The 9,963-nt window shown below is 47.6% G+C and overlaps 2 non-coding genes across 2 annotated transcripts; both read left to right on the top strand.

Annotated features, from left to right (window-relative positions):
• Window positions 1-848: 848 nt before the first annotated feature.
• TRNAT-GGU (transfer RNA threonine (anticodon GGU)) lies at window positions 849-921 on the top strand. Its single transcript has one exon. It is a non-coding gene; the product is annotated as a tRNA-Thr (tRNA).
• A 1,227-nt stretch (window positions 922-2,148) lies between these two features.
• TRNAT-GGU (transfer RNA threonine (anticodon GGU)) lies at window positions 2,149-2,221 on the top strand. The gene has a single exon. It is a non-coding gene; the product is annotated as a tRNA-Thr (tRNA).
• Window positions 2,222-9,963: the final 7,742 nt, after the last annotated feature.

The raw sequence follows: 9,963 nt of genomic DNA, 5'->3' as shown, positions 1-9,963 counted from the left end.
TTAATCGAAAGGTTAAAGGTTCGAGCCCACCCGGGAGAGGTGTTGTGGGGTCTCATATGTAGCGTAAAAAGTCAAAACTTATCCACAATACGTGACAATCATTTAATTTCTGAGCTTCCGTGGCTCAATGGTTAGCGCGTTCGGCTGTTAACCAATAGGTTGGTGGTTCGAGCTCATCCGGGAGCGGTGTTGTGAGGTCTCAGATGTGACGTAAAAAGTCAAGGTTTTTACGCAAAACCTGACGAGCATTTAATTTTTGGGCTTCCGTGGCGCAATGGTTAGCGCGTTCTGCTGTTGACCCATAGGTTGGTGGTTCGAGCCCACCCAGGAGCGGTGTTGTGGGATCTCAAATGTAACGTAGAAAGCCAAAGTTTTTCCACAATACCTGACAACCATTTAATTTCTGAGCTTCCGTGGCTCAATGGTTAGCGCGTTCGGCTGTTGGCCAATAGGTTGGTGCTTCAAGCATACCCGGGAGCGGTGTTGTGGGATCTCGAATGTAACGTAGAAAGCCAAAGTTTTTCCACAATACCTGACGACCATTTAACTTTTGGGCTTCCGTGGCGCAATGGTTAGCGCGTTCGGCTGTTAACCGAAAGGTTGGTGGTTCAAGCCCATCCGGGAGCGGTGTTGTGACGTCTCAGATGTTACGTAAAAAGTCAAGGTTTTTCCACAATACCTGACGACCATTTAATTTTTGGGCTTCCGCGGCTCAATAGTTAGCGCGTTCGGCTGTTAACCAATGGGTTGGTGGTTCGAGGCCACCCGGGAGCGGTGTTGTGGGATCTCACATGTAACGTAGAAAGCCAAAGTTTTTCCACAATACCTGACGACCATTTAATTTTTGGGCTTCCGTGGCGCAATGGTTAGCGCGTTCGGCTGGTAACCGAAAGGTTGGTGGTTCAAGCCCACCCGGGAGCGGTGTTGTGGGATCACGAATGTAACGTAGAAAGCCAAAATTTTTCCAGAATACCTGACGACCATTTAATTTTTGGGCTTCCGTGGCGCAATAATTAGCGCGTTCAGCTGTTAATCGAAAGGTTGGTGGTTCGAGCCCACCCGAGAGAGGTGTTGTGGGGTCTCAGATGTAGCGTAAAAAGTCAAAACTTTTCCACAATACGTGACAACCATTTAATTTCTGAGCTTTCGTGGCTCAATGGTTAGCGCGTTCGGCTGTTTGCCAATAGGTTGGTGGTTCGAGCCCACCCGGGAGCGGTGTTGTGGGATCTCAAATGTAACGTAGAAAGCGAAATTTTTTCCACAATACCTGACGACCATTTAATTTTTGGGCTTCCGGGGCGCAATGGTTAGCGCGTTCAGCTGTTATTCAAAAGACTGGTGGTTTGAGCCCTTTCGGGAGCGGTGTTGTGAGGTCTCAGATGTAGCGTAAAAAGTCAAAACTTTTCCACAATACGTGACAACCATTTAATATCTGAGCCTTCGTGGCTCAATGGTTAGCGCGTTCGGCTGTTAGCCAATAGGTTGGTGGTTCGAGCCCACCCGGGAGCGGTGTTGTGGGATCTCAAATGTAACGTAGAAAGCCAAAGTTTTTCCACAATACCTGACGACCATTTAATTTCTGAGCTTCCGTGGCTCAATGGTTAGCGCGTTCAGCTGTTAATCGAAAGGTTGGTGGTTGTGGGGTCTCAAATGTAACGTAGAAAGCCAAAGTTTTTCCACAATACCTGACAACCATTTAATTTCTGAGCTTCCGTGGCTCAATGGTTAGCGCGTTCGGCTGCTAGCCAATAGGTTGGTGCTTCAAGCATACCCGGGAGCGGTGTTGTGGGATCTCGAATGTAACGTAGAAAGCCAAAGTTTTTCCACAATACCTGACGACCATTTAATTTTTGGGCTTCCGTGGCGCAATGGTTAGCGCGTTCGGCTGTTAACCGAAAGGTTGGTGGTTCAAGCCCATCCGGGAGCGGTGTTGTGACGTCTCAGATGTTACGTAAAAAGTCAAGGTTTTTCCACAATACCTGACGAACATTTAATTTTTGGGCTTCCGTGGCTCAATAGTTAGCGCGTTCGGCTGTTAACCAATAGGTTGGTGGTTCGAGGCCACCCGGGAGCGGTGTTGTGGGATCTCACATGTAACGTAGAAAGCCAAAGTTTTTCCACAATACCTGACGACCATTTAATTTTTGGGCTTCCTTGGCGCAATGGTTAGCGCGTTCGGCTGGTAACCGAAAGGTTGGTGGTTCAAGCCCACCCGGGAGCGGTGTTGTGGGATCACGAATGTAACGTAGAAAGCCAAAGTTTTTCCAGAATACCTGACGACCATTTAATTTTTGGGCTTCCGTGGCGCAATAATTAGCGCGTTCAGCTGTTAATCGAAAGGTTGGTGGTTCGAGCCCACCCGAGAGAGGTGTTGTGGGGTCTCAGATGTAGCGTAAAAAGTCAAAACTTTTCCACAATACGTGACAACCATTTAATTTCTGAGCTTTCGTGGCTCAATGGTTAGCGCGTTCGGCTGTTAGCCAATAGGTTGGTGGTTCGAGCCCACTCGGGAGCGGTGTTGTGGGATCTCAAATGTAACGTAGAAAGCCAAAGTTTTTCCACAATACCTGACGACCATTTAATTTTTGGGCTTCCGGGGCGCAATGGTTAGCGCGTTCAGCTGTTATTCAAAAGACTGGTGGTTTGAGCCCTTTCGGGAGCGGTGTTGTGAGGTCTCAGATGTGACGTAAAAAGTCAAGGTTTTTCCACAATACCTGACGACCATTTAATTTTTGAGCTTCCGTGGCGCAATGTTTAGCGCGTTCTTCTGTTAATCGAAAGGTTGGTGGTTCGAGCCCACCCGGGAGAGGTGTTGTGGGGTCTCAGATGTGACGTAAAAAGTCAAGGTTTTTCCACAATACCTGACGAGCATTTAATTTTTGAGCTTCCGTGGCGCAATGGTTAGCGCGTTCTTCTGTTAATCGAAAGGTTGGTGGTTCGAGCCCACCCGGGAGAGGTGTTGTGGGGTCTCAGATGTAGCGTAAAAAGTCAAAACTTTTCCACAATACGTGACAACGATTTAATTTCTGAGCTTCCGTGGCTCAATGTTTAGCGTGTTCGGCTGTTAACCAATAGGTTGGTGGTTCGGGCCCACCCGGGAGCGGTGTTGTGAGTTCTCAGATGTGACGTAAAATGTCAGAGTTTTTCCACAATACCTGACGAATATTTAATATTTGGGCTTCCTTGGCGCAATGGTTAGCGCGTTTGGCTGTTAACAGAAAGTTTGGTGGTTCGAGCACACCCGGGAGCGGTGCTATGAGGTCTCAGATGTTACGTAAAAAGTCAAAGTTTTTCCACAATACCGGACGACCATTTAATTTCAGAGCTTCCGTGGCTCAATGGCTAGCGCTTTCGGCTTTTAACCGAAATTTTGGTTTTTCGAGCCCATCCGGGAGCGTTTTGTGAGGTCTCAGATGTAACGTAAAAAGTCAGAGTTTTTCCACAATACATGACGACCATTTAATATTTAGGCTTCCGTGGCGCAATGGTTAGCGCGTTCAGCTTCTATTCAAAAGACTGGTGGTTTGAGCCCTCCCGGGAGCGGTGTTGTGACGTCTCGAATGTAACGTAAAATGTCAGAGTTTTTCCACAATACCTGACGAACATTTAATTTTTGGGCTTCCGTGGCGCAATAATTAGCGCGTTCAGCTGTTATTCGAAAGGTTGGTGGTTCGAGCCCACCCGGGAGAGGTTTTGTGGGGTCTCAGATGTAGCGTAAAATGTCAAAACTTTTCCACAATACGTAACAACCTTTTAATTTCTGAGCTTCCGTGGCTCAATGCTTAGCGCGTTCGGCTGTTAGCCAATAGGTTGGTGGTTCGAGCCCACCCGGGAGCGGTGTTGTGGGATCTCAAATGTAACGTAGAAAGCCAAAGTTTTTCCACAATACCTGACGACCATTTATTTTTTGGGCTTCCTTGGCGCAATGGTTAGAGCGTTCGGCTGTTAACCGAAAGGTTGGTGGTTCGAGCCCAACCGAGAGAGGTGTTGTAGGGTCTCAGATGTAACGTAATAAGTCATAACTTATCCACAATACGTGACAACCATTTAATTTCTGAGCTTCCGTGGCTCAATGGTTAGCGCGTTCGGCTGTTAACCAATAGGTTGGTGGTTCGAGCCCACCCAGGAGCGGTGGTGTGGGATCTCAAATGTAACGTAGAAAGCCCTTGTTTTGCCACAATACCTGACGACCATTAAATTTTTGGGCTTCCTTGGCGCAATGGTTAGCGCGTTCGGCTGTTAACCGAAAGGTTGGTGGTTCGAGCCCAACCGGAATAGGTGTTGTGACGTCTCAGGTGTGACGTAAAAAGCCAAGGTTTTTTCCACAACACCTGACGACCATTTAATTTTTGGGCTTCCGTGGCGCAATGGTTAGCGCGTTCGGCTTTTAACCAATAGGTTGGTGGTTCGAGCCCATCCGGGAGCGGTGTAGTGAGGTCTCAGATGTAACGTAAAATGTCAGAGTTTTTCCACAATACCTGACGAACATTTAATTTTTGGGCTTCCGTGCCGCAATGACTAGCGCGTTCAGCTGTTAATCGAAAGGTTGAAGGTTCGAGCCCACCCGGGAGAGGTGTTGTGGGGTCTCAGATGTAGCGTAAAAAGTCAAAACTTTTCCACAATACGTGACAACCATTTAATTTCTGAGCTTCCGTGGCTCAATGGTTAGCGCGTTCGGCTGTTAACCAATAGGTTGGTGGTTCGAGCCCATCCGGGAGCGGTGTTGTGACGTCTCAGATGTGACGTAAAAAGTCAAGGTTTTTCCACAATTCCGGACGACCATTTAAATTTTGGGCTTCCGTGGCGCAATCGTTAGCGCGTTCGGCTGTTAACCAATAGGTTGGTGGTTCGAGCCCACCCGGGTGCGGTGTTGTGGGATCTCAAACGTAACGTGGAAAGCCAAAGTTTTTCCACAATACCTGACGACCATTTAATTTTTGGGCTTCCGTGGCGCAATGATTAGCACGTTCAGCTGTTAATCGAAATGTTGAAGGTTCGAGCCCACCCGGGAGAGGTGTTGTGGGGTCTCAGATGTAGCGTAAAAAGTCAAAACTTTTCCACAATACGTGACAACCATTTAATTTCTGAGCTTCCGTGGCGCAATGGTTAGCGCGTTCAGCAGTTAACAAATAATTTAGTGGTTCGAGCCCACCCGGGAGCGGCGTTGTGGGATCTCAAACGTAACGTAGAAAGCCAAAGTTTTTCCACAATACCTGACGACCATTTAATGTTTGGGCTTCCGTGGCGCAATGGTTAACGCGTTCGGCTGTTAACCAATAGGTTGGTGGTTCGAGCCCACCCGGGAGCGGTGTTGTGGGATCTCAAATGTAACGTAGAAAGCCAAAGTTTTTCCACAATACGTGACGACCATTTAATTTCTGAGCTTCCGTGGCTGAATGGTTAGCGCGTTCGGCTGTTAACCAATAGGTTGGTGGTTAGAGCCCATCCGGGAGCGGTGTTGTGAGGTCTCAGATGTGACGTAAAAAGTCAAGGTTTTTCCACAATACCTGACGAACATTGAATTTTTGGGCTTCCGTGGCGCAATGGTTAGCGCGTTCAGCTGTTAATCGAAAGGTTGGTGGTTCGAGCCCAACCAGGAGAGGTGTTGTGGGGTCTCAGATGTAGCGTAAAAAGTCAAAACTTTTCCACAATACGTGACAACCATTTAATTTTTGAGCTTCCGTGGCTGAATGGTTAGCGCGTTCGGCTGTTAACCAATAGGTTGGTGGTTAGAGCCCATCCGGGAGCGGTGTTGTGAGGTCTCAGATGTAACGTAAAATGTCAGAGTTTTTCCACAATACCTGACGAACATTTAATTTTTGGGCTTCCCTGGCGCAATTATTAGCGCGTTCAACTGTTAATCGAAAGGCTGGTGGTTCAGGCCCACCCGGAAGAGGTGTTGTGGGGTCTCAGATGTAGCGTAAAAAGTCAAAACTTATCCACAATACGTGACAACCATTTAATTTCTGAGCTTCCGTGGCTCAATGGTTAGCGCGTTCGGCTGTTAACCAATAGGTTGGTGGTTCGAGCCCATCCGGGAGCGGTGTTGTGAGGTCTCAGATGTGACGTAAAAAGTCAAGGTTTTTCCACAATACCTGACGAACATTGAATTTTTGGGCTTCCGTGGCGCAATGGTTAGCGCGTTCAGCTGTTAATCGAAAGGTTGGTGGTTCGAGCCCAACCGGGAGAGGTGTTGTGGGGTCTCAGATGTAGCGTAAAAAGTCAAAACTTTTCCACAATACGTGACAACCATTTAATTTCTGAGCTTCCGTGGCTGAATGGTTAGCGCGTTCGGCTGTTAACCAATAGGTTGGTGGTTAGAGCCCATCCGGGAGCGGTGTTGTGAGGTCTCAGATGTAACGTAAAATGTCAGAGTTTTTCCACAATACCTGACGAACATTTAATTTTTGGGCTTCCGTGGCGCAATTATTAGCGCGTTCAACTGTTAATCGAAAGGCTTGTGGTTCAGGCCCACCCGGAAGAGGTGTTGTGGGGTCTCAGATGTAGCGTAAAAAGTCAAAACTTATCCACAATACGTGACAACCATTTAATTTCTGAGCTTCCGTGGCTCAATGGTTAGCGCGTTCGGCTGTTAACCAATTGGTTGGTGGTTCGAGCCCACCCGGGAGCGTTGGTGTGGGATCTCAAATGTAACGTAGAAAGCCAAAGTTTTTCCACAATACCTGACGACCATTAAATTTTTGGGCTTCCTTGGCGCAATGGTTAGCGCGTTCGGCTGTTAACCGAAAGGTTGGTGGTTCGAGCCCAACCGGAAGAGGTGTTGTAGGGTCACACATGTAACGTAAAAAGTCATAACTTATCCACAATACCTGACAACCATTTAATTTCTGAGCTTCCGTGGCTCAAAGGTTAGCGCGTTCGGTTGTTTACCAATAGGTGTGTGGTTCGAGCCCATCCGGGAGCGGTTTTGTGACGTCTCAGATGTGACGTAAAAAGTCAAGGTTTTTTCCACAACACCTGACGACCATTTAATTTTTGGTCTTCCGTGGCGCAATGGTTAGCGCGTTCGGCTGTTAACCAATAGGTTGGTGGTTCGAGCCCATCCGGGAGCGGTGTTGTGAGGTCTCAGATGTAACGTAAAATGTCAGAGTTTTTCCACAATACCTGACGAACATTTAATTTTTGGGCTTCCGTGGCGCAATGATTAGCGCGTTCAGCTGTTAACCGAAAGGTTGGTGGTTCGAGCCCATCCGGGAGCGGTGTTGTGAGGTCTCAGATGTAACGTAAAATGTCAGAGTTTTTCCACAATACCTGACGAACATTTAATTTTTGGGCTTCCGTGGCGCAATGATTAGCGCGTTCAGCTGTTAACCGAAAGGTTGGTGGTTCGAGCCCATCCGGGAGCGGTGTTGTGACGTCTCAAATGTAACGTAAAATGTTAAAACTTTTCCACAATATGTGACAACCACTTAAATTCTGAGCTTCCGTGGCTCAATGGTTAGCGAATTCGGCTGTTAACCAATAGGTTGGTGGTTCGAGCCCACCCGGGAGCGGTATTTTGGGATCTCAAATGTAACGTTGAAAGCCAAAATTTTTCCACAATACCTGACGACCATTTATTTTTTGGGCTTCCGTGGCGCAATGGTCAGCGCGTTCAGCTGTTAATCAAAAGGCTGGCGGTTCAAGCCCACCCGGAAGAGGTGTTGTGGGGTCTCAGATGTAGTGTAAAAAGTCAAAACCTACCCACAATACGTGACAACCATTTAATTTCTGAGCTTCCGTGGCTCAATGGTTAGCGCGTTCGGCTGTTAACCAATAGGTTGGTGGTTTGAGCCCACCCGGGACCGGTGGTGTGGGATCTCAAATGTAACGTAGAAAGCCAAAGTTTTGCCACAATACCTGACGACCATTAAATTTTTGGGCTTCCTTGGCTCAAAGGTTAGCGCGTTCGGCTGTTAACGAATAGGTGTGTGGTTCGAGCCCATCCGGGAGCGGTGTTGTGACGTCTCAGATGTGACGTAAAAAGTCAAGGTTTTTTCCACAGCACCTGACGACCATTTAATTTTTGGGCTTCCGTGGCGCAATGATTAGCGCGTTCAGCTGTTAATCGAAAGGTTGAAGGTTCGAGCCCACCCGAGAGAGGTGTTGTGGGGTCTCAGATGTAGCGTAAAAAGTCAAAACTTTTCCACAATACGTGACAACCATTTAATTTCTGAGCTTTCGTGGCTCAATGGTTAGCGCGTTCGGCTGTTAGCCAATAGGTTGGTGGTTCGAGCCCACTCGGGAGCGGTGTTGTGGGATCTCAAATGTAACGTAGAAAGCCAAAGTTTTTCCACAATACCTGACGACCATTTAATTTTTGGGCTTCCGGGGCGCAATGGTTAGCGCGTTCAGCTGTTATTCAAAAGACTGGTGGTTTGAGCCCTTTCGGGAGCGGTGTTGTGAGGTCTCAGATGTGACGTAAAAAGTCAAGGTTTTTCCACAATACCTGACGACCATTTAATTTTTGAGCTTCCGTGGCGCAATGTTTAGCGCGTTCTTCTGTTAATCGAAAGGTTGGTGGTTCGAGCCCACCCGGGAGAGGTGTTGTGGGGTCTCAGATGTGACGTAAAAAGTCAAGGTTTTTCCACAATACCTGACGAGCATTTAATTTTTGAGCTTCCGTGGCGCAATGGTTAGCGCGTTCTTCTGTTAATCGAAAGGTTGGTGGTTCGAGCCCACCCGGGAGAGGTGTTGTGGGGTCTCAGATGTAGCGTAAAAAGTCAAAACTTTTCCACAATACGTGACAACGATTTAATTTCTGAGCTTCCGTGGCTCAATGTTTAGCGTGTTCGGCTGTTAACCAATAGGTTGGTGGTTCGGGCCCACCCGGGAGCGGTGTTGTGAGTTCTCAGATGTGACGTAAAATGTCAGAGTTTTTCCACAATACCTGACGAATATTTAATATTTGGGCTTCCTTGGCGCAATGGTTAGCGCGTTTGGCTGTTAACAGAAAGTTTGGTGGTTCGAGCACACCCGGGAGCGGTGCTATGAGGTCTCAGATGTTACGTAAAAAGTCAAAGTTTTTCCACAATACCGGACGACCATTTAATTTCAGAGCTTCCGTGGCTCAATGGCTAGCGCTTTCGGCTTTTAACCGAAATTTTGGTTTTTCGAGCCCATCCGGGAGCGTTTTGTGAGGTCTCAGATGTAACGTAAAAAGTCAGAGTTTTTCCACAATACATGACGACCATTTAATATTTAGGCTTCCGTGGCGCAATGGTTAGCGCGTTCAGCTTCTATTCAAAAGACTGGTGGTTTGAGCCCTCCCGGGAGCGGTGTTGTGACGTCTCGAATGTAACGTAAAATGTCAGAGTTTTTCCACAATACCTGACGAACATTTAATTTTTGGGCTTCCGTGGCGCAATAATTAGCGCGTTCAGCTGTAAATCGAAAGGTTGGTGGTTCGAGCCCACCCGGGAGAGGTTTTGTGGGGTCTCAGATGTAGCGTAAAATGTCAAAACTTTTCCACAATACGTAACAACCTTTTAATTTCTGAGCTTCCGTGGCTCAATGCTTAGCGCGTTCGGCTGTTAGCCAATAGGTTGGTGGTTCGAGCCCACCCGGGAGCGGTGTTGTGGGATCTCAAATGTAACGTAGAAAGCCAAAGTTTTTCCACAATACCTGACGACCATTTATTTTTTGGGCTTCCTTGGCGCAATGGTTAGAGCGTTCGGCTGTTAACCGAAAGGTTGGTGGTTCGAGCCCAACCGAGAGAGGTGTTGTAGGGTCTCAGATGTAACGTAATAAGTCATAACTTATCCACAATACGTGACAACCATTTAATTTCTGAGCTTCCGTGGCTCAATGGTTAGCGCGTTCGGCTGTTAACCAATAGGTTGGTGGTTCGAGCCCACCCAGGAGCGGTGGTGTGGGATCTCAAATGTAACGTAGAAAGCCCTTGTTTTGCCACAATACCTGACGACCATTAAATTTTTGGGCTTCCTTGGCGCAATGGTTAGC

This window comes from Phalangium opilio, unplaced genomic scaffold (genome assembly GCF_054372755.1).
Source record: "Phalangium opilio isolate 3A_F unplaced genomic scaffold, DU_Popi_V2 ptg000087l_1, whole genome shotgun sequence".
In the NCBI taxonomy this organism is placed as follows: Eukaryota; Metazoa; Arthropoda; class Arachnida; order Opiliones; family Phalangiidae; genus Phalangium; species Phalangium opilio.
Note: the sequence above shows the minus strand (reverse complement) of the source record. Positions and strands in the feature narration are given on the sequence as shown.